Source organism: Arachis duranensis, chromosome 8 (genome assembly GCF_000817695.3).
Source record: "Arachis duranensis cultivar V14167 chromosome 8, aradu.V14167.gnm2.J7QH, whole genome shotgun sequence".
Lineage (NCBI taxonomy): Eukaryota > Viridiplantae > Streptophyta > Magnoliopsida > Fabales > Fabaceae > Arachis > Arachis duranensis.
Genome location: NC_029779.3, coordinates 11,030,951 through 11,045,284, shown reverse-complemented (window position 1 = coordinate 11,045,284; position 14,334 = coordinate 11,030,951).

The following is a 14,334-nucleotide window of genomic DNA, read 5'->3' as shown; positions in this document are numbered from 1 at the left end:
CTTAAGAACCTCACAACACAAGAATTCTCTTTGTATCCTCTAACCACATTATTTTCATAATTGCATCTTTCTCTACAGTAAGAACATTGAGGGATTGGATGAAAGTTATCCAATTTCTCCTAAATTCTTTTCAATTTCGTGTAGTATGTAGTGATCGAGATATTACCTTGTTCCACAGGAATAACTCGTCTTCTAGGTAGAAGATCAATATATGGGTATTGTTTTTTTTTTTTTAGGAACTTCAATTATATCTTGGAAGAGTAAGAAACAAAATAGAGTTGCAAGTTCATTATGTGAAGCAGAGTACAGGACATTACCGATGGTGACTAGGGAAGCTCAATGCTCCTTTCAAATTTTTGCCATTGATTCTTTCTTTCTTTCTTTCACGCTCACCGTACCATGAAAAAATGTAGTTCAGAGAGAGTGAAAGTTCAAGAACAGAGGAAAATGCACAAAGAAAAAAGCTTGGGTCAAAACCCAAATTTTTCTTATTTGAGCCAAAATGAGACTTACAATAGTAAAACTCAACTAATCTAATTACTCTATCTATTATAAATATTTGCTAACTAATTCTTCACTATTATTAACAATTGAATAACTAATTCTTCTAAAACTACAAGTGTATAATCAACTTGCTAACTAATCTAACTATTCACGTGATAACCACTATTAATAGATAGCTTTCTAACATATGGTCTCTAAGTATTAAGGTAGCGTTTGTTTGCGAGACTGAGACTGAGAGACAGAAACTTAAGAAGTCTTAGTATTGTGTTTGGCGTAGTAGTGTACAGGACTGAATTTTGTCTCAGTATCCTGTTTGGTTTGAATTAAAACTAGATAGTGAAATTGTTAAATTTACAATTATACCCTTAAATTTTGTATGCAACCCTAATCCCAAATCCAGATTTCAGTTTTTTAGAAATGTCACCCTAACCACCTCTAACTATAACACACTCCAGTCCTCTTCTTGTCTCCTCTCCCTAAATCTTCTGGTCTTCCCCGTCGCCGGTAGAAACGCCGAATACTACTGAGCGACGACGGCGCGCCTGTCTCCAACAGTTGACAATCGCGTCTTAAAGCCTCTGACGGTCCTCTCATTGCTGTGGATTGCATGCTTTCGGGTTTGCGCCGCCACCATCGCCACCATCTCGGAGCTGTGTTTCTTGTCTCTCAACGGACCCGGTAAGTTTGTGAAGTATAATATTGATATCTGGTTTGGCATCTGTTGACTTAATCTGATTTGGTATATTGAGTTTTGATTCTGAACATGCATTCTACAATACATTTTTCTTAAATTCAATTCCTGATAATGCCACCTAACCAAATGAAGAAGGTATAGAGATAGAGTTATGTTTGTAGTTAATGACTTATTGAAACCTACTTTATTTGTGTTTTTGAATCTTTTTTTTGTTTTCCTAAGTTCAAAATTGCTTATAATTTTGAAATTATTTTAGAAAAATGAAATGGTTATTTTCCTAATTTGCCTTTTTCTGCTAATTTGTTTGCATCTTCACATGAACCTGTGACCTTTTGTGGTCCTTAATACAATAAAATTGGAAAATTGGGGTTAGTAGAAAATTGCTCAAGTTGATTTGGTTCAGGTGTTGATGTTGTATGAAAATTAAATACTACTGTCTTTGTCCCATTTTCCTTTGAATTCTCTTTTTCTTTTCTTTTTTTATGGCATTCTATTATTATATCTCTAGTTGCAATGACTGAAATAATTAAGCTGCCTCAGTTTTTGACTTTGAATTTTTTTTTTAGCCTGAGAAAATTATAACTGAATTGCTTTCTTGCTTAACTTTTCATTTGTTACAATTTATGGTTACTTTATATTATTACCAATTGATAAGTTACCAATCAGTAGCTACCCAAAGGTTCATAAAATAAGTGACTAATTCACTTAATTGAATTGATCCTAATTTAGTATTCAACATTTTATAGAATAACGAATCTGGTTAACTTTCCAAAACTTATTAAATCCAAAATTAGTTTATATGACCTGCAATAATCAATATGATTTAGTGAGTTGAAATTATAATATATGATCTGGTGTGCTATACTGATTTGAAATATATTTTTACTACTGTCTAACATACTAGGAGTGTGAAAATTAATTGGAAAATTTGTTTTGATTAGATCCATTAAATAATTTTATTTCGACTAGTTGATTCATTCTTGTGTTGTGTTACTATTTGTTGTTAACCTGGTAAATGATTTTTGCTTACTGTTAAATGTATAGCCTGGTTAACAATGGCTTCCACAAGTAGAAGATCTACAAGTGGTTCGTACAGCAACGGCAACGTAACGGGAGAATATTTTTGTGAGTGAGGTTTAAAAGCAACGTTACAAGTCTCGAATAACATGGCCAACCCGGGTAGAAAGTATTACGCGTCTTCTGCAAGGCGATGTGGATGATTTAGATGGGCAGGTCCAAGTATCCAACATTCTGACATTGGAGATGATTGCTCTTGTCAACTGAATTCTAATTTGAAGACGAGCGAACGAGTAGAAAATCTTCATACTGATGTTGTGTATCTGAAATTGTTAGCGTTCCTTCAACTTCTTGTTTATATAGTCTGTGTTGTCTTGGTCATTTTATTGTTGTGTAAGTTGTAGTTTGACCTTTGAACTTAAATAGACAAATAAAAAATTGTAATAACTAGTTTGAAAACATGTTTCAGTATTTTTTATTATTAATTATAAAATGAATACAGGTTCAACATCTCTTCTTCTCTTTGTCACTGTAGTCCTTTATACTTCACTACAACTCTCACTTATATTCTTTTCATATAAAAAATAAAAAAAAATGTGGTGGTACTATAAAATTTCTCTTCCAAAAAGGTTGCTAGCTTTCCGTGAATATTTGATTGACACAAACTAATCTATGGACAGCATATATGGGATTATATGAATTGATCCATGAAACATTTTAAGCTTATCATCGCTTTTGATTTTAATACCATTTTTCAACATTGATATAGTTGAATAAGTTTGAATTCAGGAAAAAAATGGTGTTAAACAATTGCCTTTTCAACATTTTAGGAAATTTGATCAAATCCATTTTGGTTTTGTAACTGATTCTTACTTCTTTAGCCACAAAAAGGGAGAAAAAAGAGGCACTAGTTGGTCTCCAGGCCTTCTTTGTAGAATAAATTTGATTTTCACTACTTCATTAACATATTCAATAAAACCAGTATACACAATATCATCTGAGAACCACAAATTATAAGAATGGGACAGTTGCTGACCAAAAACTAAGATAATTGTCATTAACATGATCATGACCATAAATATTGTACTTAGCAAACAATTCCTGCTCAAGCGACTAAAATAAAGGCCATACCACAATACCAATAAGACTGTACGCAAAACCTAACCCTATTCTGAACAAAGAAAAATAAAGGCGTTACCAAAATATCTATCCAAATACATACCAAATATAAGTTTGTGTGTTATACCATCTTAAACATAACCATCTCACAAAATCCTAACACCCTATAGTGAAAAACTTAATACCCTAAGCCAAACATAATACCCTTAACCAACGGTCAACTTCATATAATGAAATGCACAAGGCCAATCATCTGTGAATCTGACAAGCCTCAGAAGTGTGCATACACATTAGGACTCTCAGCAAACTTCAAAATCGCCCTCACCACCTCGTCATCACCGAACCCAAGTTGTGTGAGCTTCTCGCCAACTATCCACCTCTCGTTCACACCAACAATGGCATCAGCTATCAATTGGGCATTCTTCCTTTGGTCAGCCGAAGATTGCTGAATATAGGGGTGTGCATGGTCCGGCCCGGCCCGGTCCCGAACACTTTATGGCCTAATTTGATGTGATTTCATCGGGTCTAGGGTCGGGTAAGGGTCTCAAAAATAGACCCGGTCATTATTTCGGGTCTGGTCCGGGCCATGGCTCGGGTCACCCGAAGTCGGCCCGATGGCCCGGTCATCATACACAATTAATATTTTGTGTTATTAGTGATGAATGATGGCTATTCTTATGTGGAATTTAAGTATTGTAAATCTTAATATTTTGTGTTATTAGTTATTATAAGACTATAAGTTAATATTTTATGTTTAAAATGCATAAGATTTTAGACTAATGTATAATGTTGTGTTATTTGTATTGATTTAAATATTTGGAGTTATTATACAATATTAGTATTGATTATGATTATGCTTTAATTTTAGAGAAGAGTTGGTTCTTGTTTTTCTAAGTGAATTTTACCATGTCAAATAATAGTTGGAGCCTTGTAAATTTGGATATTTTCACATGCTAACTTATAAGAAGGTATCAAGGTAATGTAATGTTAATGGCCCGATTTTCACCCGGTTTTTAACCGGTATAATCGTGGCCCGAAAGTGTATAGGTTTCATCGGGTCTAGGACCGGGTTCGGGTCTAATAAATAGGCCCGATATATATTTCGGACCGGGTCTGGGTCACATCAAACCCGGTTTCACTCGGCCCATGCACACCCCTAGCTGAATATGGTCGGCCATCCTCTCCAGTACGTCAAATTGTTTTCTCTTCCTTCCATATCGCCTTGTGCTTCCTGCACTCGCACTGGCTTCATAATGTGAAGCTTGTCCTTGCATTGCTGGCCCTCCGTCGTTGTCTGGATGTGGAGACATCTCAGACTCATCAAATTCAACTGCAGTTTCTTCTGTCTCTTCGTTAACCTATTCCTCTACATCAAAGCCATTAACTGCTGCTGCTCCCATGGCTCTATCCCTGTTAAATATACTACAATAATGAAGTTCCGAATAATTTAATGATGTCACAACTACATTCTCAAATTAGAGGGAAACATGCAAAAGGAAATGAGATGAACAAGTTTAGGATCAGCAACTTATGAATAAAAATAGGAAATGGGATGAACAAGTTTAGGATAAGCAACTTGTGGATAACTAAAGCCAAGGAAAGGGGTCAACGATGATGCTTCAGCATATTTATTATATTGCAGTTAATTTTGTATGATCCTTTTAAAGATGATAGACCCCTAGCCTAGATAGATATATAGATATAGTTCAGACATAAGGCAGGACGGGTAATACTAAAATATAAGTTTATAAACTTTTCTTTTTTTCCATTACAAAAAAATGAATCTGATTGTGAACAAGTCTCCAAGTAAATAGTGAAACAACAAATTTCAAACAAACTCATTCAAGTCATAGACTGCAGCAAATTTTAACTACTAGATGGGTACCTAATGCAATTGTGAAATAATTCTATGTATCATAGCCAAGGTCAATTTCCACTTCTAACCCAGAATTTGATAAAAAGGTGTAGGGTTCAAAACAGAACAATCTTTCTTCTTCCCACATTGTGAAATACGGTATTTATTATCTAACCATCCACCTAAGCCTCGCAGACACAGTAACTAGGTAAGTCAAGTCTAAAATTCTCTATACCAGAAGAATACTATCATAATTATTGATCATAGATTGAATTATTAAAGCATTATTCAACTAGACTTGTTCAAGAGGTTCAAAGTGGTTCAGGCTCAATGTAAACCGTATAGTTCTATACAAAATGTAATATGGTACATTAAAAAGTAGGAATCACACTCACCTTCAGCCATGCATCAAGGATATCTTTGCTGTCAACCTCGACACATTGTTTCTCTTGGTTCCAGCCGAATCCACTGCATCCAAGCATGACAGCGGCGTACTGATACTTCTCCTTCAACCACTTGTGCTTAGTCTTATAGTGCTTTGCGGTCAGGGTACAGCCGGGGAAGGCCTCCAGCATCTTCAGAGCCAGTTTCTCGAATGTTCCGGGTTTAAACTGCTCACAGTCAGTCCTCTGACCGTCTACCACAAACTCTTCCATGAAGCCAACAAAAGCGTTAGTCTCTTCATCATTCCACATGCGCTTGTTCTCCATTTTTATCTACCAAAATTAAGATAATAAAAAATGTACATAAATTATCTAAATTACAATTAATTAACATAAAACAGGTAGTTGCCATTACAAATGAAACAGCAAAAAATAACACAAATAATAAAAATAATAAAACAGGTAGTTGCCATTACAAAAAATAATAAAACAACAAACAATAACACAAATAGGTAGTTGCCATTACAAATGAAGATGTGCTATTATAATGTTTTCCGTCTCAACAAGTCATACAAATTAAAATGCAGCCATTACAACAATACTCAATCGATTACGGTATTTTTTTACACTACTCTTACAACACTACTCCATACGACTTGTACGTCACTCTTCATACATCTCAGTTGCTATGTTGTCACGCCAGTGAGTCTACTCGTTCGTGTTTTCAACCACATCAATCATTCCAACCTATTCTTCGTCTCCATCAGGCATAAATTTATCCAATATGCTACCTTCCTCCTCCAGATCCATATCCATACTCTTTCGAATGAAATTTTGCAGCAAACAACATGCAATAATTATCTGAGATTGTGTCTTTAGAGGGTAAAAGCTAGGGCTTCTTAAGATAGACCACCTCTTCTTCAACAAACCAAAGCATCGCTCAATGATATTCCTTGCGGAAGAATGAACCCTATTAAAATATTCTTGATAATTGTGCAGTGCACGTGCTCCCTGAGCACACTCTCTTACATGATATCGAGTGCCTCTATACGGTGCGAGAAACCCCAGACCATTTGTATAACCAGCATCAACTAAATAGTAATTACTTATAGACAAGTTATGCAAACAAGGTAAGATGTTGTCTATGTACTCATCCACTGAGTACATAGACAAAATCCATCTCCCAGTTACACACTCCTAAGACATTGGTACATATTTTATCCTTTCTTGTTCGGTATCTTGCCTTCTCAAACTCGGGAATTATCACCTCTATATAAGTGTCATCTAATGCTCCCAAGTAACCCTATCATCCATAGAAAGTTATGATACTCAGATATAGAATCCTTCAAAAAAATATGAATCATACACAACATCGAATAAGTTCTACCTTAAACCTTCTCCATGTGGAATCAAGACAATCCTCTTCAACTGGTGTAGTCTTGGCAAACAAAATGCTTTGAATCCGTATTACAGCTTTCAAAACTTTATTAAAATACTTACTAACTGTCTCGCCGAACCTACAAAATCTAACATGCAGACTACGATTTTTTTGTGATACGTTAAGATAATTAAGAAAGTCGCAACCTGCTCCAGCAGGCTAACATGACCATCCTCTGTAAGTCCTTCTTGAACTTGGAGCCACTCACACAAATTAACAAAGACATTTGTGTTTATTCTCAACTCCCAGATACAATTCCTATCACCCTCACCAACAACACGCTCTAAAGCCTCACGTCTAATTCTACTATTCATGCTTTCGCCTAACGACAGTTGGCCACTAGTTCTATTCCTAAAGTAAACAAATAGCGTAAGCACAAAGAACAACATCAAATCTTCATGGTTGGATCTCATCTCTTCATAAAAAGACACGCATCGTTTAATAATTTTTGACTACTCCATTTCTTCCTAGCAAAGTCATTACATAAAAAAATACATAAACATTCAAAGAAATCTAACACTACTTGATGCAAAATCTGATATATCTTCTTAGAACCAAAAACAAGATCAAGAAACTGAAACCAAAAGATAGTTAAGACTATCTAAGTTAAATCATATATATTGAAGTTTCTCAAACTTAAGAATCTGATGCTCTTCTTTAAAACCTTAATTAAGAAACCTAGTTGATTTAATTGGAAACTTAAAATGAATGAATTAATTAAGCATCCACAATTATTACCATATCAGATGCGAGTTCCTGCTACAAGATTGGCTGATTATTAAAAGAGGCAAATTAAAGTAAGGACACCACTCACATATAAATGATTAAGATTGGAGTGTCTAATAGAAGCATTATACATACATGGATTCAAATTTTTATCACACGTGACCATAAATTTATGTCATAATAGAGTATATATATATATAAAGAGAGTATGATATAATAATTAATAAACCGAATTGATCCTGTACTTAACACAACTATATATATGAAGTTTGGTAATATAGAAAAACTTAAAATTTATATATACCAACCTTAAAAAAATTCTCGTTACCTGTTTCTACTGAAATTTACTTCTCAATTTTAAGTTAGTTTTAAGCAAATCAAAGTCTTCCAAAAGTTGGAGTGCCACTACTCTTTAAACTACAACTAAGCTAACAAATTCCTCATCAATACGATTTCAGAAATCACAGGGAGTGTGCTGGTTATAGCCACAACAATCATACATTTCACAAAATAATTTATACATTTTTACATCAAATAGACATAAATTAGGCAAACAGAGCATCCCAGATTTCAGAATCAAAAGATGCATAAGAATGAAAACAAAAAAAATCAAGCATGATCAAAACCAATTCATAAAAAGCACATCACAAACGAAATTAAAAAAACAAGGCATGAAAACATATATGCATCTAAACATCAGAACAAAGAACCAAATTGAATCGAAGAGAGAAAAACCCAAATTCTTTCTATGCATCTAGTTGAACAACGAACGAAATCCACAGAACATAACTCGCAACATAAAAAATCGACCCAAATTAGTAATGAAATTGGACCACAACTAACCTAGATTACACAAATTGTGATGACAACAACAAAGTCTGATGAACTCGACAACAACAAGGGAGACTCTCTCAATTGGGTTCCTCGGACATTATCCTGTAAAGGAGCAAATGAAGACATGAGAACTCGCAGCCTAGGAAGAGAAACTTCAACTGCGACTCACTTACCTTGCGGTGGTTACGACGGCGGCGATAACGGGGCTGTGCTGACACTGGCGACGCAGAGGCTGGAACCCACACTTTGAAGCACAAATGAGAAGATGGAGTGAGGAGGCTGCTTACACTGAAGCCCTAATCTGATTTGAAGAAAGGGTAAAGTTGGCATTAGTTAATTACAATAGAGATATTTTAGGTACAAAAATATTATTAAAGTTTCTGTCTCTGTCTTAAAAAATCTCAGTTTTCAATGTTTCTACTTTTTGGAGGTACTAAAATACTGAAATTTTTGAGACATACAAATTTAAATATCAGTCTCTACCTCAACAAACATAATACTAAATTTTTGTCCCCCAATCTTAGTTTCAGTCTCTGCAAACAAACGCTATCTAACTAACTACAATATTTTGTTTTTAATGAAGTGGTGGGTGGTTCGATGTAAAATAAAAAAGAAAAATATATAAGTGAATGTGGAGATTGCATTGTGGAATAATAATGATGGATGGGCGAATAGAATAGTGTCGTCAATCCGTACGAGTTCTCACCCTTCTTTCCTGGTTCCTTCCGCAGCTGATACACAATATATAGCTAATATCAAATTACAATGCATCTATATATCTTTTTTTTTTAAAGAAAAAAATTAAAAGAAAGGGGTTAACAACCCTATAGGCTATCAGAATTAAGAAATGAAATTGACCATGGATTTGTATTCATAATTATGGATGGCAGCAAAGGGTACGGTCTTTGACATGATGCCATAGATATATGCCTAATTTATATTAATGATTCTCACATGTTGTCATTTCACTCAACTTGGTTTTAGTCTTCATTTTTTTTTTTTGGTTTTGTATTTGATAATTCCTCACTTCTCGAGTTCTCGGGTTTTCAGATCAACTCCCATGAAGAAGGTTTATTCTAAAGTATGCCAGGCTTAAAATATGAGAAATAAAATACCAAATTATAAAAAAAAATGGACCATAATTAAATGCCCTCTAATACTACAGTTACCTCATCTAATAATGAGCACTACAAGAATATTAATTATCATTAAAAAATTATTTAATAAAATATTATATAAGATAAATTTTAACTATTTTTGATAAATTTATTTTAATTACCAAATATTTTTTATTAATTATTACCAATAATCTAACCTACTTGGTCGTAGATAAAAGTATGTGGGTCAAAGACTTAAAATCCTACTAACAATGCAAATTTTGAACTTTTTTTTTTAAATCAATATCACATTATTGCGAGTAAAAGTAACACATATCAGTGACATTATTTGAATAGTCGATAGAACAATTTAAACCAAAAATATATTAAACTGGTTATCGAAAGCCTTAGTGTCGGTATCATCTTAACAGATAAATTTTTAAAATTAATAATTTAATTATTATTGATGGCCTGACTGTTAGAAAAAGTGACTATTCTAAAAATAATTCTAATTTAGCAACGATTGCGTCAGCCAAACCGTCGCTAATTGATCAAACAAGAGGATGAGTGGAGTATAAATAAGATTCTCATTTCAATTTGGTTAGAAATAAGAGAAGAGATTAAAGAAAATGGTATGTGAATTACTATTTATTATCCCTCACATAGGATGCAAGATACAATTTATTTATACGTGTTAATTAAATAAATAAAAAATAAAAAATTCAAATATAAGTTTAAGTAATTAAATACTATTATATTCTAACTAATATTTAAATATTATTCCAATATCCTCTTTTAAATTCAAGTGAAAAATTAATGAGAGCATCTTAAATTTGAACATCAAAGTACATAATTTAGTAAAAAGATGAGTTTTCATAAAAATATTAGTCTACTAAGAGTTTCAACAGAAAATAGACGAATAACACCAATGAAAAATATTCTACCAAATTTATAATTTACTAAAAAATAACTGAAAAAATTAAAATAATATTTATAAAAACTTCTAAAATTTGAAATTTCTTTGGAAACTCAAGATGCATATAGAATTGCGGAAATTATTCAATGTCCAATAAAAAATTACAGGATCTTCGAGTGCAAATAGAATTGGAAACATTCTAAAACGGGTAGAACGGTATAAATTTATTACTATCAGTGACAAAAAATTTCAAAAAGGTGATAAACTTGAGTTTAGAGCAATAAAAAGGACACTTGCATGTAAGCTAAATTTTCGAAAGACAGAGAATTGTTATACATCTAAGTATTTTTGTCAATTAAATTTAATTAAATTAATCTAAATCTAACAAAATTTATTTTTATTATACGTAGTGTGTACACACACGCTTCACTAACGTAAACAAAATTCTGCTTTATTTTACGTTTGTTCTTTGTGTGCTTCCTCTTCCTTCTTCTATTGGTGATGATGTTGCTATGTTTTATTTTTGTTTCTTCTTTTTCTCTTTTTCATGTTATTGTAGTCATTTATTCTTCTTTTTTGTATGATATTTTTTTCTTTTTTTTGTTTTATTCTTCTCAAGAGAGTAAATCAAGAAGAATTTTAAGAAAATGAAATAAGAAGGAGAAGATGATGAAGAAGAAAAAGACGAAACGAAAGATGAGGAGGAGGAAGAAGAGTTTTGAATTGTGTAGGAAGAAGAGACCAAATGCACCAAAATTACATAGTGATTGCGACACAATTAACTCAGAAATGGACCAAAATTATAAGAGTTTCTGAGTTTATAGAATGCACAATTTTTGGTTCATTTGTTATTATACAATAGTATTATTATAATAATATTTTGATTCATTTGCAATCCAGGTGTGTTGTCGATATCGATGAACAATTTATCCTAAAGATTGTGATGACTTTAGACAAATTGAATGGAATAGAATGGAATCTAATGCAATTGAATAAAGTGATAATGAATAATTTCATTCTTCTTTGCTAAAAATTTTGGTCAATACTCATCAGTAGCATAAAATGAACCTCAATTAACACACAAATGAATCAGAATTAGTTCAAATTCGAACAAACAGTAAAAAAGACCCAATCATCAACAAAAACACATCGAATTTATTTCTGGATCCAAATGAACCTCAATTAAACTAAGAAATGAACTGAAATTACTTAAGAAATACAAAATTTGGTCAATACTTATCAGCAGCATCAAGTGAACCCCAATTAACACACAAATAAATCAAAATTAGTTCAGATTTGAACAACCAGTCAAAAAGGCTCAATCATCAACAAAAACACATGGAATTCATTCTTGGATCCAAATAAATCTCAAATAAACTAATAAATGAACCGAAATTATTTAATGATGGCATCAGAGAAAATCAGAAGTAATAACGATGTTAGTAAAATATTGGTGTTGTTGGTGATGACGATAACAAATGAATTGAAATTAGTTCAAATTTGAACAAGCAGTCAAAAAGAATTAATCATCAACAAAAACATATCGAATTCATTTCTGCATCCAAATGAATATCAAATAAACTAAGAAATAAACCAAAATTATTTAATGATGACACCAGAAAAAATCAGAACTAATAAATATGTTAGCAAAATATTAGTGTTATTAGTGATGATGAAGAAGAAAAAGAAACGATAACAGTAAAATATATGCGGATAAATTTAAATATTTGGTTGAATTAGGTTAGAGTTACGAATATAAAATTTTGTTGTTTTGATAATATGTTAGAAACCAAAAGAATATTGACATTAGAAAAAAAATGTGTATTTATTTTATTTTTCATATGATATAAAGTATAACCTATTTAAAGATATTAAACAAATAAAAAAACATAAAAATATCATCTAATTTGAATTTAAATATTTAATTAGTATCTAATTAATATTTAAATATTATCCTAACACTGTGTCCATAACTAAATACATCACAATATCAGGACTAATCCGACAAGAAAGCTAAGCAATCAATTACGGATCTGGTGGTTGTTGGAAGCTTGAAGGAAACTTCATGTTATTTACATTCTTGCTTTGTGATTAGACTACTGATTATATTGCTCATGAGTTATGAGTCCGAGTTTTATTTTAGTATATTTAATATTTAACAAAATAGTAAATTATACATATATAGGACAAGCAAAAAAACCATTTTTTATTTTTATTATTCAGATTGTAGTGATATTTTTAAATAATGTAAAAAGTTGGTGTATTTTTTGTGTGTGGATAATCACAAATCTGAGAGACAATTTTATAGATTTTAAATTTTTTTTAATGCCACAAATTTAAAGATTAAATTTGAGTTTTTTTATTTTAAATTTTTTGAATATATAAATCTAACCCTCAGATTTGTAACATTATATAATCTTATCCTCAAATTTTTATACTTCTCTAAATTTAAGGGTCATATATTTGTTACTTAAAGTTAAAAAAAATTAATCTATATAAAAAAAAGACACTAATTATTCATAATAATAAATTACACACAATATTTTTTCATATAAAAAAAATTAGCCGCAAAAAACAAGAACAAAAAATTATTTGAGGAAGAATGAAAGGAGATAGATGCATGCATGGTGGAGACAATCATATAAAGTAGAGCACTGTACTCTAACTGGCCGTACCAACCAATAGGACTATCCGTACTCATAAGTCCCATACTTCAAAGGGACCCCCAAAATAATGCATTTCACATTTTCACTTACAAATTCAATGAATCCAAGTCCACTATCATCTAAAATACCTCACTCCTTTAGGATTTAGGAACCAATTTTTTCTTTTACAATATTATTTGACCGACAATCAATTAATAAAATATTGAATGAGTAAAAGTTAAATGTTTAAAAAAAACATTCTTCCAAAAATATTGATTCCTATTTTTTTTCTCTTTATATTATTCCATAAAATTATTTTATAAAAGATTATTTAGCTCGTGTCCTAAATATAATTGGAAAAAAAAACCTCAAAACAAATTTTATTCAAGATTTTCAAAATGATTTTGTATGATCCAGCTATAATGTGTTATCCATGATATGATACGTATACATCAGATAAAACATGCCCATACATTATTACTCTATATTATATGTATAATGAGAATTTGAGAGGAGTTTGGTGTATAAATTTTTATTTAAATTAGTATTTTTATTCGTAGTAATGTTACAGAATAATAAAATTTTAAAAATAAATTGTATTTTAATATTTAACTTTTATTATAAATTTAAAAATTAATAATATCTAACATTATTATAATAAATAGAATTAAATAAGATTTTAATTAGTCTCTATAGTTTAACCTGAAAATTAAATTCATCTCCAAAATTATTTTTATTTAAATTCGTCCCTAAATTTCAACTTAATTTTAAAATTATTATTTCTCTAATTTGGGACAAAAATACTCTTGTAATGAAGTATACTTTGTCTCACTTTTTTCATAAATTTACTATTTTTGCATGCTCTAATTTTAGACAATTTCAAATTAAAAAATTTCAGATATGAATTGAACATCTATATATGTAATTAGCAAGAAGAATCAACAACATACATTAGTACTTGATTATATATAATGAGAACGAATTTGAGAAGAATTTGGTGTATAATTTTTTGTTCAAATGATCCTACTTCATACTAGATATCTATTAAAAAATATATATATATATTTTACTATTTCTAAAACGTAAATCCAAAATTTCCTAGTTAA